A 14,527-nucleotide genomic window follows, 5' to 3' on the forward strand; every position below is an offset into this window, starting at 1 on the left:
AGGGAGGGATATGTAGGTGGTCTTGTGTGTGTGTACAGTTAAGATTTTTCCATAAAAATGGCTCTTCAAGCAATATAGAGCCATTTTCTCAAGCCTTTAAAAGCCTTCCCCCTCCCCAGTCCATTTAGTGACAAGGTATTAAACAATTCCTCATAAATGTGTGGGTGTGGGAGTCGTGTTTTCCTTCAATGCTGCCATAATCCACAGTTTAAGAGGCAGAGCTCTGATCAGAACAAGCACCCATGCACTGAGCAAGCAGCACTGAGGGACTGATGGACTGGGCAGTGTTGGAGGCCCTTCCTCCTCACTCCAGGTAACACTTGGGCTGAGGGTGGCTGGTGCAGCTCTTTGGGGGGCTCCTGCTCCCAGCACAGCTCCCCAGGGGTGGTCCCTGGGTCAGGGCACTGACAAGCAGCTTTGGTATTTCATTAGCAGCAAGAAATAAGCTGCTTTGTGTCTATTTGAGCAGCACAGCTTTATTTCAGGGCAGCTTGTGCCCTTCAGCAATGACAGGCCAGCACTTCAAGGCAAGCAAGGGGCAAGAAAAGGTGGCCCAATCCTTTCTGTTCACTAATGTAAGGGTGTAGGGTTGCTGAACTCTGATTTCTGCTTTGAACACCTTCCTGAAAATGTGACCTACCAGAACCGGTGGGTTCAGCCTGAGTGGCTGCAGATGGGGGCATGTGGTGAATCAGTCATGCCAGGTTTGTCTGAACAGCATTTGGAGCAGAAAACCTGTTGCTCCCAAACATGCCCTCAACTGAGGCAGTGGTAAACTCCCTCAGGCTTTTAAGCTGCTGTCATGTTCGTGTACAAGAATAACTAAAATCACATTTGCACTTAAAAATGGTGATTATCTAAAGTAAGTCTTGTGGGCTGGGACAAACCAGTCCTTTCTCAAAAAGAGCCACAGATAACATTACATGGGTTAATTGCAGCAACCATTCAGCTGTCACTCAGCTATGCTGGTTATTAAGAACCAAAATTAGGACAAATTACATAAGTATATATTTTCCAAAAAAAGCCACATCTTTTGATTTTGAAGGGGAAAAAAAACCCAAGAGTTGACTTCTTCCACTTTTCCACTAGGCTTTTGGTTTTGTTTTTGCTATGATATTTTAAGTGAAAGTTAGTTCTTGCTCTTTACCAGCCACAGGGGCTTTTATATCTTCATGTAAATGAAAACAAATCCCAGGAGGGGAAGTGATGCCAACACCTGCAGAAGACACAGTTCAGGCAGGCGAGCACTCCTGGGCTGTGCATGTAATCTATATTTGGTCCATGTCACAGAGCCTCTGCACTGGTGTCCTGGATGACTAAAATAGCTCACATGCTATTTTCTCCTGGCAGGAATCTGATTAACACCACGGTGACAGCCTCACTTTCCTCCCACAGAGGCCTGGTAGCTCACATCACACCACACTCTAGCAGGGGGTTCAGGTGCTCCTTTCCAGTTTACCAGTGTTATTCCCTGATGACAAAGAAGTCCTGAGCTTACAAAACCTCAGGAACTTCAGTAGGAGCTCTGCAGGTTGGAGTCTCACCTCAGCACTGCTCCCTGCTGCCCTGGGGCCTGAGAGGCCATTCTGGGAGAGCAGCGTCCTTAGTACTCATCGGAGGAGATCCGGATTAGGAGTCAAGGGGACGTGCTTGTTTTCCTGCTGCCTGTCCCACACGGGTGCAGGAGAGAACTGCACTTGTCGGTCTCAGTCGTCAGCAAGCAGCACCCACGCGTGGCTCTGTTCTGCAGACATACAGGACGTGTCCCCACCTGTGGGACAGGCACTGCTGGACAGTATCAAGGGAAGAGGCCAGTGCTGGAGCTGCTAATGACACAGCTGCAGACTGACAGGTAACATTTTGGTACCTGGATCTGTCCCTCCCATGGCTGCCACAAACTCAATAGCCTCAGTCCAAGTGCCTCATATAAGAGTTCAATGCTAACAACTGCTTGCTGTGTCCTACACTCACCACAGCTCTTCTACTGATGCTGTTACAAGATTCAAGTGCTATTCAGCACCCTTCACCCCACAGGACCGCAGGGAAACTGCAATCTGCTCTGGAACATCACCAGCAAGGAGAAACACACCATGAACACCAAATTTCACTGATTTAGGAACACACAAGAATAAAAAAATAAGTGATTCAAGCCACAGTGAACAAAAGACTGTATCATGGCAACTTCGTAACAAGATACATTTGTGTTGCAGTCTCTCAAAGTGCATCAATTGTCTGAGATTTTTCTGTTTATTTTTCCCTGATGAAATGGGCTAGCATAGCACTCTCCATACCATTACTACTTATTGCTGGGATATTTGCGTAGCACTGACAGCCATAAATTATGCTAGAAGAAATAACAAAACAGTATTGTTGATGTATTCTAGGATATGATCAAAATAAGGTTTTTAGCCAGACCTAGGTTATTAAACCCACTAGTCTAGCTGGGAAAAACCAATAAGCTTTCAACTATATTTCCTTCCCCAGGTCCAAAATAGAAGCAGCAGCCTTGGAAAAAAAATAAAACCAACTGTGAAAAACTGATCTAAAATTTAGTTAGATTTGTATCAGTAAGACCACCCGAGAGAAAATAGATGGTATCTGTGACACTGAAGGAGAGTCTAAAGGGAAATGAGAAGGCAGATAATTTACAATTTGTGGAATAAGTAGGACAGTCAGTGAAAGAAAAGGTAAAAAATTGTCACAGAATCTCTCTCTTTTACTAATGACATAGATAGAGAAGGTGAATTTATCATGAGGCTTGCTGACCATCCCTACATCAATTCTGTTCCTTTCAGTCCCTATGATCCAGGCCCTTGGGATAACAGCAATGCAAAGATATCTTCTGAAGGAGCCTGGAGATGACACTCTACTTCCACAACCAGAAATTTTTCTGGTGTCAAGAAATGGAAACAGTGGAAGATCTGGAAGATTATACTTCTCCTTTTTTTAAAAAACCCAGTTTTCTGTGATTTTATCAAGACAATGTTATTCTGGGATTAATAGAAACAACCTTTTTTTTTTTTTTTTTTCCTTCTTGTTATCACAGATTTTGTATCTTCTGCATTTTCCTTTGAGTTTAAGAAATTAGTGAATCCAGAAAACTGAAACTGTAAAGCTGTTCCAGAAGAGCCCATTAATTCTGATTTCTAATCAAAGAGTATCTCATCCTGTTTCCAGCTGAGAAAGTTTGATTTCTCTCTCTCATCACAAACCCCACATAATTCAATAAATCCAACATGGAAATGTCTTCTGCTCCCAGACAGATCACCTCTCACTTACTGTGGTTTCTTACATTCCCTCAACCTCACAGGTTGGCCCAGATTTCCAGAAAGACTGGGAAAGCATTTTGTCACACTCAGCTAAACTTCTGGACCTGCAATCAGAGCTGTCTGCTCTCCCATGACGCTGAAGAGCCTGTGCAGAGACACATCCTGCAGCCCCTCACTTGGAGGAAGGAAAGGGGATTCCCCTCTTTCCCAGGGGCTGAGGCAGGTACCAAAGCCATTGCTTCAGCCCCCTCTTGGTGTCCCTCCAGCTGGCACACAGCTTCCCTGCTGGGCCCAGGGGAAGCAAAACACATGAACCGCATCTGGCACAGTTCCGCTGCTCCCCAGGGAAATGTGTGACAAGTACTAAAATAATCACAGCAGCCAGATTTGTAGGGATGCAGTCCCTAGAGATCCCAAATAGGCCAGTAGCTTGTCAGGGAAAATGCCAGCAAATACTCCAAAGACAGAGAGAAAGAGAAGTAGCAATCCCAAGAGAAGTACAGGACACAAAAAACAGGACAGAAAGATAATTCAGAATACCTGCATCATTCAAGGTCATGTGTTGTCCCTTCTTGCATTAAACAGCACTTATGTAACACTCCCATGTGTTCCCCCTCTTACAGTCACAGCAGATCCCTGTTACTGATGAACAGAGACTGCTTTATTTCTACTTTCTTTTTCTATTTCAGCTTTTAACAGCATTTTATGCATAATCACACCCACAGTTCTCTTTACTTTTTTTTTTGTTTTGTGGGGGTGAATTTTAGTATTTTTATCATAACTGGCTACAATTTAGGGACTTTTGTAGCATTTGTGTCATAATTATGTTATAATTTAGTCACTGGTACAGCAACTAATTTCTTTTTAAAGAAACTTTCGTGAAACAGCAGCTCATGGTAATCCTTTAAACTGAAGGATTCCTCAGGCAAAATGCAGCTCAGATGATGCAGGCACACATCTGGTTGATTTATTTAAACTAAATAAAAATATCCTCCCTTCAAGTGCTAAAAAACCAAACTTGTTTATGCTCTGCCTGTGTGCAACTTCACCTTTACGCATTACTATACTTGACTAGGATGGATGAAATGCAAGAATCAGATGTAGGCATGAAGAATAAGCATGGATAAATCAAAGACATGGATATATTTACTAAAGAACTAAAGCAACTGGTTCTCATGACCCCAAACTCCAAATGGCTTCAACAGAGTGTGGGGGAGGTCTGAAAGCTGAATGGGCAACTGACTGAAGAGAAACACATGGTGGTGCTGATGCTGCAAAGCAACCCTGGATTTTTAACATGAAAAAAGCACAGAGGAAAAGTGTGGTCTTCCGGGGAACACTAATCCTCAGAGAGGAAGCAAAAGGACAGCATCTTCCCATATCAAAGGAAGAATCCACTAGGGACAATTTTAATAGTATAGATAGGAACCCAAATGTAAACTAGAGGAAAAGCACAAAAGCATGGCCTTCTACAAACATAACAGACAGTAGAGCAACAACCTACCAGTCCTGCAACAGTGGGAGGTCTGAATCATGATGCAGATGACATTTAAACTGGAATTTTGTTTCCATACTGAAATTCATGTTAACTCTTCCCACCAGAAGTCATTTAAAATAGGAACCCAGAGATAATCTGAATTCCCAAGGGGTTTTAGTCCAGCTCATAAAATGGAAGAATCCAGATAACCCCCCAAGATGAACAAGATTTTCTCTTCATAGCCAGAGACACCTTCCTGTTTGGAGAAGGTGTTTGGAGACAGTATCATTATATTACTCAGCCACTTCTCACCAATCACTTTTTGCCGTGCCAGTCTGTAATGGACAGAAATATATTCTTCAGAGGCAAAAAAACCCAAGAAATCATCCAGCCCAGGAAAATAATATTAAACAGATAAAGTGATAAAGCACTGTGAAAAAAAACTTGACTGCTGAATAAAAATATCAAGTGTGCTCTACTCCCCAAATGCAGAGGTGCCTTGGCTAATGCAGCGTTTGGTTAGTGAAGGGCACATGCCTTTGACACAAGAGTGTCAAATAAAATAATGAAATGAAGAACTGTCTTAGTAGTTAAGGATTTACCCAGCATTTGGAGTAAATCCTTTAAGGGATGTTCTTTGTTCTGTCAGACCTTTGACCTTACTGTCCTTTGACTCAGAAATGGAGATGACACTTAAGGAAGACACTAAGATGCCTGTAAATGCTGAATGATAGCATACTGCTGAATGAGTTCAGACAGCAGAGTCTTAGCATGGTGAAGTGGTGCTGTCTTAGCCCCAACACAGGTACAGCAATGAGAAGCAGGTAGGAGACCTGAGGTCCATTCCTTTCTTTGTCAAACAAAAGCTTCTTTGCACCCATAGGCAGAATTGAGACTAGAAACAAACCCTGGCCTGCTGCTCCTGAGAAGAGGGTCATAAAGTCTGTCCCACTTTTATCAGCATGTTTCTATTACCACTTATATTACCCAACAGCAATCTTTTATCCCTCATGCCAGCAATCCCACTGAACAGATGCAAGACACCACTACAGTGCACCCAGAGGTGCCAGTGCTCCAGATTTCTCTGCTCCTAACATGACTGACTGCTTGCCCTCCCTAAATCACGGGAAGAAATATTTCCTAGGGAAAAGCAGCCTTCAAGAGCACTTTATTCAGAGTATGTATTGATTTAAGGCTGGGTCCTCTAGAAAGATTAATTCATATTTAAAATGGTTTCCTACTGCTGAAGCAGCCTTCTTTTCTATCAGCACCCCAGTTATTGCTTTGTCAGCTGCTGTGTCTATCCTGGTGGCATCAACAAGGAAGCAGCACCAAGCGTACTGCCAGCTGCCATGACTTGGGCTGCTCTAGAAAAACTGTGCCATCAAGATTCAATACACCTCTAGGAGAAAAGCTACTCCTGTGGCAACAGGCTGGCAGGTTCTCACTCACACATAGAAGGTGGAAATAAAACACAAGATGGTGTCAAAAACACTTTCCAGCTGATACTAGGAAGTAAACTAATTATTTTAAACTTGAAAATCCACCATCATTTAAAATTGTCTGCAGAATTAAGTATAGATTTGCTTAGATTTCAGTGTACATTCTGTAAAGCACAGTAACTGCAAATACTCTATTTTAGGATTCTTCGCTTACTTTCTTAAAAAAAAAATAGAACAGTATAAAACTCACTTTATTCTTCCTTCATTCCTAAATGTTTGCTTCTCCTACCCTCTAGCAGAAGGTTTCTTGACCTATGTGAAATACACAATTAAATGGAAACCGTATTAGCACATCAGCAGAACACTTCTCCTTGTCTTTGTAAACTGTATAGTAAAAAACAACTGCATAGGAAAAAAAAAAAAAACAAACAAAAAAAAAACAAAGCTAATCCCTGGCCAATTAATATAAAACCATTTTCAACTGATGGCTGTCTTGATCAGCACTGACAGAAACCCACAGTTTCAAAAGGGCAAACCCTAATCTGGGAAGCCAGATAGTTAAAAGAGACAAATCTTGTGATGCCAAGAAGAAACTTTGGTGAAAGATAAGCCATGACCCATCAGCTTTATCTTTATTTTAGAGAAATTGTACCAAGACAATTCGACTGACAGAAAATTCCTGTGTGCTTCAGGGATTAATTACTTATTGCAGATACCAGTATCTGACTGTCAACTTGTGTAATGTCCCTAAAGCAGATGTTTGGGCACTGATAGCAAAAAGCACTGGCAGTACACTCCATAAGCAGCTAACTTGTGTGATAAAATAGGAAGCTAAGTTTAAATGTGTAAGCCTATATACTGCTTAGCTTACATAAAGCCAGAAATGCACTCCACACCAATACAAATGGGCTGATTTTCGCAGTGATATGTCTGCCACTGTACTGGAGCTGGATTTATATAGCTCAAGAGAAAGCAGAGAATTCAGAATAAGCATGAGAATCCAGGGTTTCACTGTCAAACCCTGGGTTACCATCTGACACTTCAAGTAACAAACAAGGTTTGTTTCTTCTATTTCCATGTTACTAGATACCCATTCTGCTGTTAGTGTCATCTGCTTGCAAGAAGACTACTGGAAAATTAAGAGCTGTTCTTATAGATGAATATACTCCTGAGCACTCTTGTAGCTTTAAATTTTTATGTGAGGACCTGGTACGCTTTTAGTGCCGTCAAGGGAGAAGACCAGACGATGAAATTGCTTCCCAGCTTGTCCCCAGCTTGCGCACAGATGATGGTGGTGATGCAGCAGAGCTGGCTGGCAGCAGCAGGTCGTTTTCCTAACTAAAGAGCTGTAGCTTTTTCTACACGCTCCTCACGCACGCTCAGAAGTGCTGAACTTGCATTACTGGCAGCTTACAGCTATAGGTCTTCTGTTTGCAAGAAAAGAAGCTAGGCTATTCTAATGAGATAGTTTAAAGAAAGATGACTTGCTAGAGGCATATAGCATTATCACTGAACCAACTGCTTCAAAATGCATGTCAAGTGTCTGATATAAGATTTGATATTAGGAAAGAAATTGGGTTCTTTAAATTTAACTTCTGAATTTTGAGCCATTTACTGTTCATGATTTCAAGGTTTTGCTCATAACCAAATCATTTATTTCTGTAAAGTTCTTACCTCACCAAAGGAGCACAGCAGCTAACTTTACCACAGCTAAGCCATGCTAATAGAGAAGGGTGAGAACACTGACTGTGCTTTACAGAAACCACAGAAAGAAATAACAGATACACCAAAATTTGGCATTCTGTATTTCTCTTTGCCCCGTGAATTTTTTTCACTCGGGGATTGCTGATTTGGATGAAATATCTCTCTCTCTCTTCTGTTCTTTAGCAGGATATCAAAGGAAAGTACCAGTCATGGTACCATAGGGAAAAAAAAAATTACTGTTCTGGCTCCTAGACAAATGATGTAGAAATGACAATGGAACTGTGTTTATTTAGTCTACATAGAAGAAGGCTGGGGGTAGATTTTACTGCAGTATTCCACTCCAGAAAGGAGTTAGAATGAAGACAGAGCAAAGCTTCTCATTTGACACATCAAAAGAGCAAGACAATGGCCAAAAGTTGCAACAAGGTTAATTCTGATAATGGAAAGGTTTTCACAGTGAGAGTACTCAACCACTGGAACAAGCTGGGGTTGCCCTTCATCCTTAGAGCCATTCAAAATTTTTCTGAATGTCTCTCTGGGAAAACTGCTTTGGCTTCCAAGCTGAATGTTGGATTAGATGACCCCCAGGAGTCCCCTCCAGCCTGTGTTCTCCACGGTTCTGTGACAGGCACAACACAGCTCGTCACACAGCTCACATGCAAAGGAGGAACAGTGACACAGCCAAGACATACACCTGGTGATGATCACTTAGCAAATCAACTTACATCAGAACCTCAGTGCTTAAATTTCCTTTGTGATGCCTAGCTTTTCTCCCCACCCTTCCACCATACAAGGTCCTGGTCAAACCATCCTCTTCTGTTCTGCCGTGTACTTATAAAAAGATAGGATTTCTGCTTCTTAGACTTTCTTGGAATTCTCCCAGGGAATCACCTGGAAGGGCATTCAGCAGATGGTATCGATTTTTCCCGTGACGATGCGATGGTTTCCACTTGAATGTGATACATAGGAACTCTTTGGGATGCAATGGTAATGAGAACCCACAGCAGACATAACATAAACCCAATAAAACCTGCAATTAATCTGAAAGCTATTTACTCTCCCACAGCTTACACCCCAGCGTTAGTCCACAAGCATTAAAATGTCCTATTAATCACAGAGTTGTTAACTTATATTTGCCATTGAAGTTTGCTGGGTTTATTTCAGACCTGAAGAACAGACATGGCAGTGAGTGAGGTACCAGCACGTTGCCATGATCCCTTTCCCATGGAAATAAAGTATGACACACACAGTCTCCCAGAGGCTACTTTCCTGCTAGTTATCCACCTCTCCAGAGAGACACACAGTGCCTTATACATAATAGGCCAAGTAAGTTTGGATTTGTCTGAAGGAAGCCCTAGGCCACTTCACTTTCAGGATGTAGAATTCTGCTTTTTTCTCTTCCAGGCTTAACTAAAAGCAGCCCAATTTCAGAACATTTCTGAATCCTGGTCCTGAATAGAAGGACCGGGCTTTCGGTCAAGTCTTTTATGTACTACTATTCAAAATACCATTATACTGCTATTTTCACCTTCCAGTTGTTTCTTTAATACATTTAACAAACTTTCCTTAATCCTAATCCTCTATCAGCTTAATGCAGAATGGATTTTAAATGTGATGAAAGGTGATTCTTACAGTTAAGATATTTAGAAATCCCAAGACATAGCTTCTGAACTTATAAGTATTTGCCTCTTTTACTATTTTAAGCAGGCTGGCCTCTGAAATACACTTTCCCTTTAAAGTCTGTGTCCTGGGGTTATTCTAGTTCTTTGTTTTGTAGTTTTGCTTTTTTTCCCCCTCACCTGTCCACAAACTTTTGAAGGGACAAACTTCACCAAGCCTATTTTCTCTGGCAAGTGCTATTCATGAGCGCTATTCAAAAGACGTGATCACCAACTGAGTTAACAAGGAGACATACTATTTATTGTTACACTCCAATGTTATTGTCCACCACCACACAGTATATCTGGTGGGAATCATAAAGAATGGCTCAAAAAGCAAAGTTGGGCATACAGCCACTCCATCCAGGACAACAGTTTTGCACTTGCCTGTAGCTGCTTCTGCTTGAGAAAGTCTCCCTTCTAGGTAGTTTCCTAATAGCAATTTAACTTCCCAGGCTCGATCCAAGAGCTTTATGCCATTTGGATTTTGGTCAGAAAGTTTGTCAAAGAATACACTCATTATCTGTCTCTCCAAGAGCAAAGATGAACAAACCATTACGTCCTTTGTAACCACTTGTTAGATTTATTAAACTGAACAGGAGCTATGTCTTTGTGCTTTTGGAGGAGCTAATTTCTGACCTAGTTGTGGGTTCCTCTAGCCACACTACTTAAATGGCCTATTTTCCTGTCCTGATTTCCCTTTCTCAATCTACAGTGCTCCACTTCACTAAAGAAATAAATAAAAATGCCAAACAGTTTTGTACATTCTTCTTCTCTGCAGAGAAGATTCTCTGATCCAAAGAACATAGACAAATTTATTCTGCATGCCAGGCTTGCCTCTCCACTGTGTCTGGCTCATAATGATCATTGACAAGAAACCAGCACCCCAACACCTTGTGTGTCAACCTGTAAGACAGCAAAGGTCCATGCAACAGCTATGCCTATTCATGCTACTCATTGCCTAGTGCCAGAAAGGGCTTCTTTAAGGTTGGTGATGGGATCGCACAAGTACAATAGCACTGCTGGGAACTGGTTTTGTTCCAGGAAGCAGGGAGAATTTCATGACTGCAAGCAAACACCAAGGCACAGCCAATTCATTACTAACACCTCAGGAAATAACTGGGGTATGTCCACAGGACATTTGCGCTGAATTTAAGAAAAAAAAATCTTGATTGTTACAGCAAATAACATTTTAAGTGTATGTTTAATTGATTCCATATGTTCAGTCATAGGTTACTGACAACTAAGGTGACTAACTGACATGACTCAATAACTCAGGCAGTTCAGGTGACTGAGATGACTCAGATTTTCCTGCCCAGTGACACAAGAAATGACATTGGAAACTCTACATCCATGGAGAAAAACGACTGATGATAAGCAACATTTTACTTCACAGCCTTTGTTGACAGATTCTATGGTCGTCACCAAACTTCAGGCATACTTAACCTGGCACGGGAACATGCTTTAATGGTCAACTGCCAAGGAAGGATAAGCACTTTATTTATTCCAAGTAACCCTGTCTATGTTGTGTGTATACACTATTCACCTCAAGACTAACATCTAAATATGTCAACTGTACACAATAAATAGGACTCCTGGAAACACCTGCCTTTCTTAAACCCTACTTTCCTCCTCCCTGATTTCGATGTGCATGAGAGACTTTATACAAATGAGGGGAAGAAAAATGACTTTACAAGACAAAGAGTGAAATGAAATACCTAAAGTGCTGTCAACGACTTTTTGTAAACCTGGGAAAAATAAAGCTATAAAAATCAATTTTGGCAAACAATGCTTCACTCACAACATTTTAGACACTCCATAATAGTAAAGAGTAACAAAAAAGTCTCACTGTCTTAATTTTAAGACAATAGCATACACTTTAGGAGAACTTTGTACATACTTGAGCCTTTGCTTTTCAAATTTGTGCCTCAGAAGTGACACAGACCTTTAAATTTCAGGCACACAATAGGTAACAGAAACCAGCAGTCCCCACGTGAGGCCACAGCCTACAGACATAGAACAGATTTGGCTATAAGCTGAGTTTTCATTTAGTGTGTTACAGTAAAAGGCTTTATGCAGCAATCCTCCAGAAAACAATCCAGCTGATGCGAGTTTACTGGGAAATGATGAGTAAACCACCCAAACAGCTTCATTTTAAGCTTTTTGGACTAGTAAGAAGTGTACCAGCACTGAGCCCCAAAAACTCTGTGCTTCCACTCCCCTCTCCCTTTGCAGAAACACTTACTTTTTGTACTGCCTTGTAAGTGCATGTCAGCAGAATTACAAGTGCCCAGTGTACTCTCCCCCCACTGCAGTTTCCCATGAAAGAAAAACTAATCCACACTGTTTGTAGCTCCTCCTGCTGCCAGCGCTGCCATTGAAACACACCATAGAAGGGCAGGAGAAAAAAGAATGTGCAAGGAAGCAGAGAATAAGTATCAGAAAGATAGAAAAGTGAGGAAAGAAAAGGAAAGGCGTATTCTGCTCTTGGTTATGTCAAGCAGCTCAAGATTTATGTAACAGATGGGAGTGCAGAATTTATCCCCTATAAAGACACGGGCTGAGAAGACAAATACCTAGGACTCTCACTTGGACCACGTACTTAAACAATCTTAAAAAATATCAAAGTACTGTTATCTATATTTTCCCTACAAAGAATGACAGATTTCTCTCCAACTGCAGGAGAGTCTTTCCACAACTAGCAAGTCATAATTAGCCATTTAAAAGAATTGAGCCAATTTAGTTCTAGCCAAAATACAAGCTGAGTGCTGTAAATATGAAGCCTGATGTGAAATGGGAGCACACACTCCTGACCACCATCAGAAATTACAGACATCAGCACAGCTGACTGCTGTATCACCAAAAGTGTTATTTTAAATCCAAACCATATTATTCCAAGTTTGTACTATAGCTTGTGAACAAAAATGGAAGGGGGATTGAGGAAGGACTCCTGCTACATTTGTCATAGATCTATTTACTTAATTGGAGCCTTTGAGTGCTTACATCAGCTGAACTATGCCCCAGAGTTTATGGTCAGAGGTGAGTATGAACCACATTGCATCACACATGGTTAGATGCCTACCTGAACATGAAGCAGTGAACATGTAAAAGGTACTTCCCACCCACGACAGGCTGTAGGAGCTGGGTCCTTTAATAAGAAACACCAGCATTAATTAAGAAAGTGAAGGGACAGCTTTTAATAATTAATAGTGAAACAGATCTTCTAAAAAGAAGGGCAGTGGATGATCGTATTGAATAATTCAGCACTATAACCAAAGCAACAATGGTACGGTAACTTTAGATGTTAGCATTTGCAACAAAATCCAACAAAAACATTTGATATGCTGATGGCTCCTTGTGTTCAGGAAAGGGCATATATCCAAAATACACTTTTCTATCAAGTGGGCAATTTCTGAAACCTGTCTTTACTATTTAGTAAAGCTGCTAGTAAAATTACACTGAAACAAGTGACTTTTATACTTGATTTACGCTCTGCCAGAGTTGGGCCCAGAGGATCAGAAGCATGGCCCAATAATGCAGTCAGTAAATCTGCATTCCCAATAGGCCGGATTAGCCACAATATTAAGTAAGTTTAATTATCAGAGAAGAAAAATCTCAACAGATTTTTAACGATTCCTGTCACTTCACAAAGCTTCAGCAGCAGGGATGTCAATTTTAGAACCAAAGACACATAAAGCTTCAGCAGCTGTTGAGCACTCAGATTTAATTTGTGGTCACAAATATTGCAGAATTTGAATTTGATTTGTCCATCAAGCAGCTAGAAAAGTAGATATCAAGAGAAAAGCAACAAGTCTGTGTTATTGTATGAGGAAAAAAAATGTATTTAATTCAAGAAGTCTAGCAAAATACCAAAGAGCATGGAAAAAAAGATGTTTAAAACTAAAAAGAAAAGTTTTGAGTGACAGACTAGGAAAGACAAAGTGTGCTGCTGTTCAACGTCTCACTGCTGGCAAGGATTGTTCGCCTGCTGGGGCTTCCTTAGCAGATGAAGGCCAGCCAAATTACGGAAAAAAAACCCCCACTTTTGGAATTTCCTCCCTGAACTGTTTTGATGACAAGTTCCTATTAAGAATTGTCATGAATTCATCAGAAAGTAGATGCAGCTTCCTTTGCTTACTAGGAACTGAAACAAGTTTTCTGGCACCAAAACCTGATAAAGTAAAACGACAGTGCCGTGTACCCTTATGGACATCCCGAGAGAGGAACAAGCATGTCCTTGTCTCTTTGTGAAGCCCAGCAAAAAAGACAAGAAACTATCTTGGACACTAATCCTGCAACACGTGTCCACACTGGAATACCTGGCAGATATTAGAGATGTTGTATTTATTAGAAAGCATCACTCAGCAGGCTGCAGCCCATGGGGACTGTGAAGATAGGATTTTGGATGGTTGGAGTCAACCAGGACACCATTCAAGCCACAAAAGGAACACTTAATAAAAACTAGGTACTGAATAGCAGGAAATTATCTATACAGGTGGAAGGTTTTGTAAAGCAGAATAATTGTAACTGAAAATATTTAACCCTCAAACTAAGGAAATACACAAATATGTAAGGAGGTGCAGTAGAAAGATGACTTAATAAAAAAAAAAAAACACAGATAAATAAAATATGTTAAAAATAGAAATAAGATGACAGCAGCAGTGCTGGGTTGACTTGATGGTCCCTTCCAACCTTGATGCTATGAAGCGCTGGTAGAACTACCAGCACTCCGAATACTTCCACGTCCGTACAAGTAAATCCCTGGATGTTTTCCTTGACATTACACAGGACACGGATTATAGGGGTGCGCCGTCACCGGCGAGGCGCCGCCGCTCGTGCGGGGAACAGAACGGCGCCGCGGCGGGGTCCGGCGGGCGGGGGCGAGGCCCGGGCTCATGTCGTCACAGCAGCAACGGGAACCGGCAACGGGGACCGGGGCTCGTGATGTCACAGCAACGGGGACCGGGGCTCGTGATG

General features: G+C 41.5%; 1 long non-coding RNA gene across 4 annotated transcripts; it reads right to left on the reverse strand.

Annotated features, from left to right (window-relative positions):
* Window positions 1–1,545: 1,545 nt before the first annotated feature.
* Window positions 1,546–14,447, reverse strand: LOC128798174 (uncharacterized). Of its 4 annotated transcripts, none has more exons than XR_008434348.1 (5): window positions 14,243–14,447; window positions 12,633–12,698; window positions 6,439–6,500; window positions 1,972–2,059; window positions 1,546–1,744 (listed from the first exon to the last, which is right to left on the reverse strand). It is a non-coding gene; the product is annotated as an uncharacterized LOC128798174 (long non-coding RNA). The 4 variants fall into 4 exon arrangements; XR_008434347.1 differs by having other exon boundaries at window positions 1,546–1,788; XR_008434345.1 differs by having other exon boundaries at window positions 1,868–2,059.
* Between the last annotated feature and the right edge of the window lie 80 nt (window positions 14,448–14,527).

Source organism: Vidua chalybeata, chromosome 1 (assembly GCF_026979565.1).
Source record: "Vidua chalybeata isolate OUT-0048 chromosome 1, bVidCha1 merged haplotype, whole genome shotgun sequence".
Taxonomy (NCBI): Eukaryota; Metazoa; Chordata; class Aves; order Passeriformes; family Viduidae; genus Vidua; species Vidua chalybeata.